General features: G+C 41.5%; 2 long non-coding RNA genes across 4 annotated transcripts in view; one reads left to right on the top strand and one right to left on the bottom strand.

Annotated features, from left to right (window-relative positions):
* LOC133221307 (uncharacterized) lies at positions 1 to 2,270 on the bottom strand. Of its 3 annotated transcripts, none has more exons than XR_009727965.1 (2): positions 1,863 to 2,270; positions 1 to 89 (listed from the first exon to the last, which is right to left on the bottom strand). It is a non-coding gene; the product is annotated as an uncharacterized LOC133221307 (long non-coding RNA). The 3 variants fall into 3 exon arrangements; XR_009727962.1 differs by having other exon boundaries at positions 2,074 to 2,270; XR_009727964.1 differs by lacking the exon at positions 1,863 to 2,270 and adding an exon at positions 1,429 to 1,767.
* A 3,067-nt stretch (positions 2,271 to 5,337) lies between these two features.
* LOC133222169 (uncharacterized) overlaps positions 5,338 to 13,436 on the top strand; it is a 55,542-nt gene continuing 47,443 nt past the window's right edge. The window contains exons 1-2 of the long non-coding RNA XR_009728218.1: positions 5,338 to 6,693; positions 8,158 to 8,199. This is a non-coding gene — a long non-coding RNA (uncharacterized LOC133222169). The remainder of the gene's footprint in view (positions 6,694 to 8,157; positions 8,200 to 13,436) is intronic.

Genomic DNA, 13,436 nt, shown 5'->3' with positions numbered 1-13,436 from the left:
GAAGTCATCAGAATTTTATCTGAGCTATGTGGTGGAGTTTTCATTTCAAGTGTACTGTTATTTCGTATCCCGTGGATTTTAGAACGTACCTGAAAAAGATTGAGGTTGTTTACAGAAAACCTGACTGTAGAAATACTCTTATTTTGCAACAATATCCTACTACTCAAGAAGCTCTCGCTTAGGAAGGACAGACCAAATGGAACTGGCACATAGGAATATGGAATTGTTTATAACCAACAAAGTGTAAAGCTGAATGTCCTTCCAGCATCAGATGTTAAGCTTTTATCTAAAGAACCAGATAAAATGATGGCAGGAAAATGCTTGTGAAAAAGGTGGCTTAGCATTCTGTGAAACATGGCAGTTTGCAAGAGTAGAAGAGGTTCTGAGACAGGGGCAGGACGTGAAATTAACTTCTTTGGCAACAACAGAGCTTCCTTGAGTTTCTAGGGATAGGAATGAGAGAAAGATTTAGTCCTTCCCTTTTTTTTTTTCCTAGCTCAGTTTTGGTTTTCTTCTGTTTTTCTGAAGTATTAAAAGAGCTTTTAAAACCTCCCCAAAAATACTGCATCTAAGAGCGAGCAACAACCAAGGAGTGAGATTATCTTATCAGCTATTTAAAGACGGACAGATGGTTAACTGTATATTTAACGTACATAGTCATCTAAGATTAGATCTTTTTTAAAACTGCATGGAGACCTCATAGCAGCTTTCCAATATCTGAAGAGGGCCTACAAGGATGCAGGACTCTCTTCATCAGGGACTGTAGTGATAGGACAAGGGGTAATGGGTTTAAACTTAAACAGGGGAGGTTCAGATTAGATATAAGGAAGAAGTTCTTTACTATGAAGGTGGTGAGATACTGGAACAGGCTGCCCAGAGAAGCTGTGGATGCCCATCTGTGTCAGTGTGCAAGGCCAGACTGGATGGGGCTTTGAGCAACCTGGTCTAGTAGAAGGTGCCCCGGCTCATGGCAGGGGGGGTGGAACTGGATGATCTTAAGGTCCTTTCCAACCCAAACCATTCCACGATTCTATGAAAACACCCATGGCAGTACCTAAAAATACAGCAGGAGGTTTTTGTATTTTATAAGCATTTATGCTATATGTTTACTGTGTTAATATGCTCAAGAGTCTGTTGTGAAAATCTCTGAGATGATGCCAGCTGTTGCTGAAGAATCTAAAATGTATAAAATAAGTATCAGAAAATGGGTAGGTAGAGGTTTTGGTTGTTGTTTTGGTTTAAATATTGAGGTAAGCTAGGATATTTTGTATGTGGAAACGGTATTTCTTTTCCAGTTCCAGGATTGTTTTCACTCAGCCTGGGTCAACGGGAGTTCATCAAATGCTTCTTTCACCATTCAGTAGCCTTTTAAAAACTTATTTGCACTATTGGAAGGATTTCAGCACAGTTCCTCACAGAGTTGCTCACGTTACAGTAAGCACTGTCACATCTGGCATTACTGATTTTACTGATATCTTTATCTTTGCAGTGAGGCCAAATGTGCTTCTGTTAGAATTCCTACTCCAGTTCCACAAATGTGTACAGACTGTGGTGTACAGGTTGCACAGTGTAAGAAAGTTGGACTCTCTCTGGGATTAGTAAAGGGAAACTCCAGTATTCTGCATTAACAGAAGTCATATTGTGCATACAGCAGAATTTTTCTGGCTTTCCACTGGTACTGCTTTGGGAGAAAATTCCCAAACATATAGAATAGGAAGAAGAAGGGCAGGCACAGAAGTACTCCTGTACATTGTATATGTAAGTTATGCAACTGGTCTTATTCATATTAACCACTTTGCTGAGCAATGTAAAAGAGATTAGCATTAAATTAGAGAAGTCTGTAAATACTGAGAACACTTCACCTGAGCAGCTCCTGAAGTAAGGCACCTGCCATTGTCAGCAGTGAGCCTGAGCTGCCCTGCTGCGGCCTTGCGCTGGACACTTTGACAGCAGTGTTTTGGCACTGGGCACACCCATCTATTGAAATAAATATCCTCTATGGAAATCCTGCTAGCTCAGACACTACACCAGTCCTTCCTGCTCCCGTCTGCCACCAGAATCAAATTCACTTACTTCCAACGTTGTTTGCAGGTCACCTGGGTCTTCAGCTTCTGTGTGGCCATCTGCAACTAAAAATGACACTTCTACAATTAGCGGTGCCTGATGTTCACAGGAAGAGCTGTTTCAGATCTGATAAGGGAAAACTAGAACTCAGCCTCGCTACTGGGCCCGAGAAAGGGTGCAATGGAGCACTCCTGCCGCTGCGGAAGCCCTGCAGCAGCTCCCGGCACTGCCCAGGGTCACCCGCAGGACGGTCCGTGCCTGGGAGGTCTGTGCGGAAGGTGCCCAGGCTCCAGGCAGGAGCTAGTCATGCTTTGGCAGCTGGCAAAGCATGTACCTCCAGCGACTTCTGTCAGCGCCTCGCCGGCCGGCTGCCGAACCTCACACCGGGGGAGGGCGGCACAGCCCTTCATACCAGCACCGGCTCTGCTCTCTAACAGCTTCCCGCGCACCAACGCTGGTTACCCCGCAGGAGGCCGCTGCGGCAGCCCGGCACCGCCCCACGCCTTCTTTCGAGCCGGGATGGGGTCAGCGCCTCGGTGTGGCCGCGGGGTGATGGCTGTGGCACCGTGGGGCGCAAGGGACTCTTCTGTGGCAGCGGCACTGCCCCTCGGTTCCCCTCTAGCCCTAACGATCGGGAGGCGGGCCCGTTCCCCCGCTGCGGCTTTCCTCTGCCGTGAGCTCCCCCCGCGGCCCGCAGAGCCCGCAGGGTGGCGGGGAAAGGCCGGGAGCGAGTAACCCGGGCTGGCTCTTGCCCCGCTGCTGAGGGCCCGGGCCCGGGCGCCTGCCCAGAGCTAGCCCTAGCAGCCCTGAGGGGAGCGTGCATGAGCGGCCTGGGCCTCCTCCTGTCTGCCTGACCTTCCTTTGTTGTGGTAGGGCCGCTTTGGTGTCATTTTGCCCTTCTCTTGCGCACAGCTCTGCGTTGTCACTCTTGGGGTGGGTGTTTGTTCTATAGCACAGCCACAGCTGTGGTAGGTGGTTTTGTCATTTACAGCTTAAAAGCAATATTCTGCCACACGCTGTTTAAATTTGAATAGGGAAAGCAGGTGAAATCTGAAATACGGTTAACTTGTTCAGCAGTAGGAGATGTTGAAGAAATTGGAGTTCTGTCGGAGCAATCCCAGGCACAGCTACAGGTTGCGCAAAGAAGAGATTCAGAGCAGCCCTGCAGAGAAGGACTTGGGGGTGTTGGTCGATGAGAAAATAAACATGAGCCAGCAGTGTGCTCTTGCATCCCAGAAAGCCAACCGTATCCTGGGCTGCATCAAAAGGAGTGTGACCAGCAGGTCGAAGGAGGTGATCCTGCCCCTCTACTCTGTTCTCATGAGACCTCACTTGGAGTACTGTGTGCAGTTCTGGTGTCCTCAACATAAAAAGGACATGGAACTGTTGGAACAAGTCCAGAGGAGGGCCACGAGAATGATCAGGGGACTGGAGCACCTCCCATATGAAGATCGGCTGAGAAAGTTGGGGCTGTTCAGCCTGGAGAAGAGAAGGCTGCGTGGAGACCTCATAGCAGCCTTCCAGTATCTGAAGGGGGCATATAGGGATGCTGGGGGTGGACTCTTCATTAGGGACTGTAGTGGTAGGACAAGGGGTAATGGGTTAAAACTTAAACAGGGGAAGTTTAGATTGGATATAAGGAGGAAATTCTTTCCTGTTAGGGTAGTGGGGCACTGGAATAGGTTGTCCAGGGAGGTTGTGAATGCTCCATCCCTGGCAGTGTCCAAGGCTAGGTTGGACGAGGCCTTGGGTAATACAGTTTAGGGCGAGGTGTCCCTGCCCATGGCGGGGGGGTTGGAACTTGATGATCTTAAGGTCCTTTCCAACCCTAACTATTCTATGATTCTATGAATATTCAGTCCAGGGGCTTGTCACTCATTGTGTATTCTGCAAGTTTAAATGTGTGCTTATGGCATCAGAAGGTTCTAGTGCCAGAGGCTGGCAAAGAGATCAATGACGGTACAGTTGAGCAGCATTTTGGAAGGAAAGTTTGCAGTTATGCAGACAAAAGAGTTAAGTTTGGATCATGACTGTTTGTCCTTAAGAATGGCATAGCTGTAATACTCAAGGGTTTCCGACTCTCCAAATAGTTACATGTTTTTGCAGAAGTACAAACTGAAAATGCTTTACACCTGTTGGGAGACAGCTGAGGGGTTGGTGGCTGGAGTTAGCCAGGCAGTATTACACAACACCAACAAATTCAACTTTATATTTAGCTGCTTGTTTTCCAACCCAGAAATTTACTTTTTTTTTCTTCATCTTTGTGGCATCATAAGGGGAAAACCAAGTGTGAAATACGAACTCACTCTAAACAAGATAACAAAGTACAAAGTCAATAAAGCAAAAGCTGGGCCCATGGCTGTAGCCAGGGGCACAAGTTATTAGCATTTGTTACAGGTTTATATACTTTCACTATTACATTAGTTACATACATATTCATAATTCCCACATATAGGTGGGCAATATTATAACTAACTCCCAGAACTTAAGTCCTCTCCTCTTGGCATCTGCTCACTGCTCTCCGGTGATTGTGGGCAGGGGTCTTGAGCATGAAGAAAGTAGTCTTCCTCACGGTGTACTTTTCACCTTTGGTGCAGTTGGGCACCCCAGCAATCACACAACTAGCTGAAACCAGCCATATCTGTAATTCTTCTGATAACTGGCAATGATTTAAAACAGTGTGACCTTCCTGCAAAATTTATTGCAAGGATGGGCAGACAAGGAGTATCCCAAGGTAGCAGATGTTTGGGAGGCTCTGTCTCTAACTGATAAGTAGAAGGATGGTGTGAAATAACTCATTCATGTTGAGTGGGGCCACCAAATCCTGTTATCTCACCACAGACTTACAACACAAACATTGTTCTTTAAAAATACTTTAGAAGACTAGTGTGAAACAATTAACTCATGTTTAATGCAGCCACTACATTCCACAGACTTACAACATAAACATTGTTCTCTTTCTACAACCTAACTTAACCTAAAAAGTACTTTAACTCTATGTTTTTCAGGCACTAGCTTTTCTTACATCAAGCCCCGCCCCCCCCCACCTCCTTTCTTTTACCTTTACAAATTCTTTTGCTATGTGACTCCGTTTTGCTCAAGAGTTCTGGCCCTTTTTAACTTGTCTGATCTTGTGTCTTTAGCGAGCTTTGTTTCTGTTACTGTAAACTGGTACAGTTATATTCACATAACCACACCTATGATTTGCAAAAGCCAATACATTTATGTGTTTATCACACAAGTTTTGAGTTATATTTGCAATACATAATGAATAGAATGTAAAATCTGTCACTGTAATCTGTCCCTTGCTTACAATTTTTGAGGCCTTTTTGGATCCTATTCTGACATGAGTGACAGCACTGTGTCCAGAGATGTTTCTTCAGTACTCTTCTGTGAACTAAAATCAGACTCTTACAGGGAGTCACTGATGGAGAAATTTGCCCTAAAAGGTTTGGGAATGGCTTTTTAACAGTTAATGTTTTGGATTTTTTTTTTAATCAGGCATTTCAACTTGTCCTTCAGCCGTGCTAGCAAATCAAGTATGACTTTTTTTCCAATTGGGTTGTTCTGTCAAAGATAACTTAAGAAAACATTTGTAAGTGTTAAAAGACTGTATTATACCACACAGGTCTGGATGGTAGCAGGAGGTTTTGCTGCACTGCAGTGCAAGAGGAAGAAGAACGAACGAGTGCTGCAAGAAAAAGATCACCATTTGAATAAATGTAAAAATAATTGTCAGGCTCAGCTCCTTCTTGGTTCTGGTGTAAACCCTCCAAATTGTGGCAGTTTGTCAGAATATTATATCTTCTTTGTCAGTGAAGAAAGAACCACGAAGACCAGTGAGTTCTGCCACTGATACGTGTAGGAATTGACAAACACAATCTTCAAGTTATATTACCAGGAGTCTGCATGTGAATCTCAGTCGGGGAGTAGGTAAATCCTGTGTTACGCTAGCAGTTTAAAGACCAAAGAAGGCTTCTAAATAATGAAACTTACTATAAATCTACCCTGAAGAAGAACATTGGTTTGGAAGTCTCCTTCTGGAGTTCTGTTTCCCGTTTGTGCCATCACAGGGGTGTGTGTGTGTGCTAGAGACTATTGTTAATACATCTGCATTGTGGATTTCTAAAAAGCCAGTAAAAACAGGAAGGACAACAACAAAAGCCTTCTAGAGTTGTCAGCTCATGTTTGCAGTTAGACAAACACATCTGTTTGAAAACAGAAAGTAAAGCAGCTTCCTAAATAGAGAGAAGCCTCCAGTTCCACATTTAAGACAAATGGAGAACAGGTTTGGAAGTCTTGACCTGAAGCCATGTGGAATTCTTGGCCTGAAAGCAGTATGATTGCTGTCAAATTCTGACGTATCTGTTTATCTGAAAGAAGAGCAGCGCCTTATTTTGTTTAGAAAGAAAATCCACTGTGTGCCTCGTGTTATATAAACACATGTCCAGAAATCAACCACTGAGAGGTCCTCTGTATTATTTCTCCTGCAAGAAAAACAGTGAAAAATTCTATCAGAATGTTCTTTTTGGATTTCTCATGCAATGACCGGGAAGATTTTTCAGGGCAAAAACAAGTGCGAGCAGGGAAGTGCTGCAGGAGATGAAGAAAACAATGGTGGGCCATGAGGTAATTGGCTGCAAAGGAAGAAAACAGTGGTGAGCCATGAGGTAGCTGTCTGCAAAGGAAGAAGGGGGTTTGACAGTTGAGTTAGTTCTGTGTTAGGAGTTGGTGGAGATAAATATAGCTGTCCTTCCTTCTCTCATAAGCTCTTTTCCATAATATTTTAGTTACTTGTTGTTAAGATAGGGACTCATCTAAATAAGAGCTCCAACACAGCAGGCTTATCAAAAAGCACCCAAATTACAACAGATCTGGAGGAAAAGAAACTGAAAAGTAAGGACAGGAATAGATAAAATAGAACAGCTAAAAATTTAGTGCATCTGAAAATTTCCATAAACAGCAACTGACAAGTAAAATGAGGACAGGAGTAGTCAGGATTCTGAGATACAGGATTTGTTTAGCAGTTTGCAGTTACTTAATTAAGGACAAGGCGATTAGTTATGAGATTGTATTAATAAATTTGAGGAATAATGTAGTTCTTGAGGAATAAAACCCCACTTCTAAAAGGCATCAAGTTTATATGACATCTAAAATATGAAGAATTCTATGAAGCAATTTTAGCAATTTTGGGGCTGTTGAGCTAGCTTGGAAGAGCTGATAGAATCCATAATTCAGCCTCAAATTTTAATGGTGATCAGAGAGTGAAAAACGGGGGAAAAGTCTGGCAGAAGAAGCCTAAAGTTCACTTGAAAGATGATATTTTGGAATTTGCTGGGCTTCATAAAGTAAGTTTATCAGTAAGAGTTTAGGGCTGCTGACTTAATCCCTTTTAAGCTGGGAATTGCTACAACAGGTGAATGTGATACCTAATGGTAAAGGTTTCGATGGGGCAAAAAAAGAGTTGTGGGGTGAAAGTATGTAATTGCTTGGTCACATCACTGGAAAATTATCTCTGTGGATAGGTTAATTGGATGTGGAGGTAAAACCTGACCTTGAATAGAGAAAGCAGATACCTATTTTTTGACAAAGAGTACCTATTCTGGGCCTCAGGAAGAGTATATAAAGTGTAGAACAAGTTCCAATAAATGAGGAAGATCAATTTCAAAGTCTCTTTTTTGGCTTAATATATGTACAAAGTAGTATTTTGTCAGGAAGTTACTCCTTTAGTGGGTTTACTAGACAACAGCAGATAGAAGGGAAAACAGCAGATGGGAGAAATCTTTAGGTCTCATTTCAAAGGAGCAGAAAGTAAGTTGGTATGCAACTTCTTGCCTCTTCCAGCTACAGTCATTTGGCTGTGAACATCTAAACCTCTTTGATACTTAGAAAAATGTGTATCTGTACTGGATTAAAACATTCTTCTCTGGGGGAAGGACAAGTGATACATTTTGCCTGGGAAAAACCCTGTGCTTGTTTGGCCCTTGTCTTGAGTTGTTGAGCTAAGTAGGAAAAAGAAACATTTGGAAGAGGTTGCTAATAGCTGGTGATGTGGTGTTTCATCTTATAAGTCTTTCTTTAACCTCTTAACAGGTGGTCATTTTAAGATGGAAGAGACATTCTCTGAAGATGAAGGTAAATTGTTTCTTCCTGAAGATCTGATTTGATGATGCTAAGTAAGCAGGTATGATAAGAGGCTAATAATTTGAGTAAAATCAGAGCTAATACCTTTTTAAAAAGTGATGCTGAATACATTCCCCACCTTTAAAAAGATTGCAAAAATACTGATTTATTTTACAAAACACTTAACAGCATCTAATGCAAAATTAGAAAACTGGCAGGTATTACTGTTTCGATATGAGGTTGCAAGAAGTGTCAAGGATTACTAGGGTTTTCCTTAACAGATATTTGCAATTGATTATCTCTCGCTTAAAGAAGGCTTTTAAAGAAAGAGTCAGCAACAGTATTCATTAACTTTTTTATTAGTAAGAAAGAAGAGACATATCTGGAAACCGTCCGCTGTTCTCATAACTTGCAGTATCAGATGCAACCTGCCTTGACACTGCATGGCTCAGGTCTTTATAGTCCCATAAATCTTATTAGGGAAATGCAGGCTAAATATGAACAGCTAATTAATTTTGTCTGTGTCCCTAATTAGGATAGAAATGTTCGAATCAACTACAAGGACAGCTGTCACCTCTTGATTATTGTGAGGCGATGGGTGCACATGTTCCAGGAACACTTTGAACAGGTGCAACCTAGACATGTTTATTAAAACAGGATAGCAGTAAGTATAGAAGTATGTGAGGCATTGGGATCTGACGGGTGATTACAGAGGCAGAATACATGAAATATTTGGAGATGTCAGTTTGGATCTTTAACTTACTTAAGATAAATTCAAAAGAGGATTCTATTGTAAGTGCAACTGTTACATTCTTCTACTCTACTAATTTAATTTTACTATGTATCCACTATTCTCTGTTGTTTGTACTTAAGATACAAAGTTAGACACCATTTTTGTTTGACCTTGGAATTTTGGGAAAAAATAGACTGCCTTCCTTTCAGATTACTTTATTATATTTTGTATTATGGTGAGAATATGAGTTTGAGCCCTTTCAGTATTTGGGAGGAGGTGGTGGTGTTGTTTTAGGAAATTTAATTGCTGTGAAAAGCCTTTGGCAAACTGCAGTGAGATCCAGTGCAACACTGCAGTCTGAATGCCTCAAAGGTTTTGTCTTTTTCCTTACATGCCACAGTAGACCCATGACTGAGTTGACAGCTTGTTATTTGCCCATATGCTACCACTATAAAACATATTTTACTCAATCCTTACTTCCTTATTAGATCAGGGCAATAGCTGATAGTATTTTTTGCTAACAGACATCAAAAGCTACATCTGTGTTTAGGTATCACTTTCAAAGAACAGCCTTTATGTCACAGGGTCATTAGAACTCGACACTTAATAAAGAGACTTACCTCATTAGCATTTCTGAGGACCTGTAAGGAAAGAGAGCACTAAAGCTCAGTGCATAATTTCTGAAATGCTACACTTTCATACCCTCGTCAAAGGTGAGCATAGCTCTTGATTCAGGAAAGTCAGTTGTTAATAAGCAGTATATAGGAAGCATGTAGGAAAGGCAATTAATGGGGCTGTGTGGTATATGTATTCATAGAGAAGAATGTCATAACAAGTCATAGTGAGAACGGAAGAGGATACCTAAAGTATGAGTCAGAGAAGAAACAAGTGAACATTTTTAGAATTATAGTCCTGTGTTAGGATCAAAGAATCTGTTGAAATCCATGAGATTGTGTAATTATAAATTAATTTATACTCAACTCTAAGGTAAAGAACTAGTTCTGTTAACATAGTGCAGGATCCTTACCTGATCTCCCATTTTTTTTAATTCATTTATGTTTAGGGTAGAGACAAATTGTCATAAGCAGCCAGCAACTGGATCAGCTGGTAAAAGATCTTGCTGGTGTCTTGGTGTATGACTAATTTTTGCACATTTTACTCTTTGTGTTCTTTCTTTGTGCTGAACAGTTATCTGTGCCTGTTCCTCTCACATTGTAATTCCTACAGCTTCTTTATTTTAGCCTCGGCCCACCAACCTTATGTGAAAAAAAAAAAAAGCAGAACAACGAAATGTTCATAAATTATCATGCCATTTATCCTTCATAGTGTGTCTTTTCCTTTCCATACTGTAACTGCCTTGTCTGCTTAGGCTGGATTTTAGGCTGTGAGCTACCAGTTATTTCTTATTCTCTACATAGTGGCTGATACACTTGAGCCATCTCTGCTTCTGAATGTTCTTGTAATATATGCTTTCTTTAATAAAATGAGATAAAGTAGAGAGCAGAAGAATCTCACTTTGAAACAATTATACTTTTCGCCTCATACCTTCTACTTGCGTACAGTTCTGAATTGACTTACTCAAAGATATGCAAGAGATCTCGAGCAGCGAGTAGGAGCTCTATGTAAAAGTTACTATGGTTTTGAAGGCAGGGGTATTGTTGCAGTGAAAGTAAAATGAAATTGAGGGAATTTTTTAAAAGTAAAACGGCAGAAAGGGATGCTATTAGTGGAAAATACTAGAACACTTGCTGCAAAGCTGGTGCTGGGAAACTTAGATTCCTTTCTGTATGCAAATTGACTCAATTTCTGTTCCTTGTGGCAGGAGTGTAAGGTGTTGCTACTGAAACCTTAAAGACTTTCCATAAAATCGTGGAATCATAGAATGGTTAGGATTGGAGGGGACCATAAAGGTTGTCTACCTGCCACAGGCAGGGACATCTTCCACTAGACCAGGTTGCTCAAAGCCCCATCCAACCTGGCTTTGAACACTGCCAGGGATGGAGCAGCCACAGCTTCTGTGGGCGACCTGTTCTAGTGTCTTAGCATGCTCACAGTAAAGAATTTCTTCATAATAAATGTATTCCTAATAAGTAAATCTCTTGTCTTTCAGCTTAAAGTAACTCCCCCTTGTCCTATCACTACATTCCCTTGTAATATGTCCCTCTCCAGATTTCTTGTATTATATTAGCCTGCTTTAGGTTTTGAAGGCTGGTATAAGGTCACTGCCTTCTCTTCTCCAGACTGAACAAGCCCATCTCTCTCTATGAGTCTTCGTAAGAATGGTGCTCCAGCCCTCTGAGTCTTTTGGTGGCCCTCCTCTAGACTTGCTCCAGCAGCTCCATGTCCCTCTTGTGTTAGGGGCCCCAGAGCTGAACATAATACTGCAGGTGGGGTGTCATGAGAGCAGAGTAGAGGGGCAGGAGCACCTCCTTTGACCGGCTGGTCACACTCCTTTTGATGCAGCCTAGGATACGGTTGGCTTTCTGGGCTGCAAGCACACACTGCCAGCTCATGTTAAGTTTCTCATTGACCAACACCCCCAAGTCCTTCTCCGCAGGGCTGCTCCGAATCTCTTCTCTGCCCACCCTGTAGCTGTGCCTGGGATTGCCCCAACTCAGGTGTTGGGGTGCCCCAACCTTGCACTTGGCTTGGCTGAACTTCTTAAGGTTGGCATCAGCCCACCTCACAAGCATGTCAAGGTCCCTCTGGATGGCATTCCTTCCCTCCAGCGTATCAACCAAACCGCACAGCTTGGTGTCATCAGCAGGCTTGCTGGAGGTGCACTCAAATGTTGCTCTTTGTGGTAATAAGGAAACTTTGTTTTCGCCTGAATGTGCTAGAGACAATTTGGCTTCATGGTGGTTTTTTTTGTTTTGTTTCCCCCCCCCCCCCCCCCCCCCCCAATGTACTGTTCCAGCCATATCTCTTTAGTATATCTGGTCTAATTAATATTTTAACTTTTTATAGGCTACTGGTTTAGAAGGGTAATTAAACAGCTCATAAATAAAGAATATACTAAAAAGATTAAGAAAAAATCATTATACAGAGAATGAGATATCTGTAAAAATCTGGCTTTGAACAGCATCTGGAAAAAAAAAAGACCATGAAAAGCTTGCAAGGGATTCTTTCTGCTCAGGATCTTATTGGTATTTGCTAAACATTTTGTTTTCTTGGTAATAAATAATAATCTGTAGCTGCTCTAGAGTTCTCTAGAGTTCCTGTGTTTCTGGATTTGTCACTCCAACACAGCTGTTATTTTGTCGTCACATGAACTGTATGAAACAGTATTTCTTTAATATTTTATTTTGGACAACTGTCCAAGCCTGTGCCAGAGAGCATGGGGCTTTGTTTTGTTTTGGGTTTTTCAGAGTAATATAATAAACAACCTTTTAAGACTCTCCTAAAAGCGTTACTGGTCTTTGGATTATGCCCTGATGTGGGGAGAAGGAGGATTAGGTAGACTAAGTGGAACTAAAACTGCTCACTCAGTATGCTAAAACAAATGTGTGCTTTACCATAAATAGAAACAAAATCCTTTGTGAAGTTGGACATTGTGTAAATAATATTACTTGCCAAGCATATGCTGTGGAGACAAAGATTTTAGTTGGTGGTACTAAATATGTTGAAGACTTGTATGCATTTTATTTTAAAACTTCACATATTAAGAAATACATGAATAATCTTTAGGGATAAAATTTGCTGGATGTATGCCAACAAACTTGTTTTCTTTCCCACCAGATTATTTTATAAATGTATAAACCCCCTTGGTAAATAATAATCTTGAACTTGTGGAAAAGGTCCCCTAACATAGAGTCTAAATCAAGTGCATGTGTTTCACATGCAAGTCAGACCTACACCCAACTGCACAGTTATTCTCTTTTATATGGTTTATAGAAATTTGAACCAAAATTCTTGATCAAACACCTCTGAGCTTTGGAACATCAGAAGTTGGGTCCAAATTCTGAGACTGGATACATCTCTAAACAGTCAGTAATTTAATTTTTGTTAAGAAACTTGCTCTCCATTACAGTTGCAAGGCATGCTTCAATCTATGTCTGCATTAGCAGGCAATGTGGTGCAGTAGGAACAAATCAGTTGGTATTGAGGACCTGGCATCTACCCGATATGCATTCCCATTAGTGGCTGGTTGCATTAGCAGTGCTCCCAGAGATCATCTGCTGGTTTAATTTCATCATAAGGAAACCAGTTTGTACACTCTGAAGCTGTTGTGTCATGCAAACTAAAATACAGGAGATGGGAGTAATGGGAGTTTATTCTCAATGGCATATTTTTGATCAGAACAAAAGTGTTAGTCTTAATGAAATGTGGTTGAAAAACTGACAGAAGGTGTTGAGTTGATGGATACAACATAGTTCCTTTTAACTACTTTAGAGAACTTTTTAAATTTCATATTGTTAGCAACACTTCAGCATTACTTAAAAGACCAAAAGCATTTGTCTTGGAACATTTAATACAAAAGTCTCGTATAAATTAATGTGTGTATTTTCAGATGCAA

Source organism: Neopsephotus bourkii, unplaced genomic scaffold, assembly GCF_033783945.1.
Source record: "Neopsephotus bourkii isolate Nb327-2 ecotype Australia unplaced genomic scaffold, CSIRO-AGI_Nbou_v1 NB_168, whole genome shotgun sequence".
In the NCBI taxonomy this organism is placed as follows: Eukaryota; Metazoa; Chordata; class Aves; order Psittaciformes; family Psittacidae; genus Neopsephotus; species Neopsephotus bourkii.
Note: the sequence above shows the minus strand (reverse complement) of the source record. Positions and strands in the feature narration are given on the sequence as shown.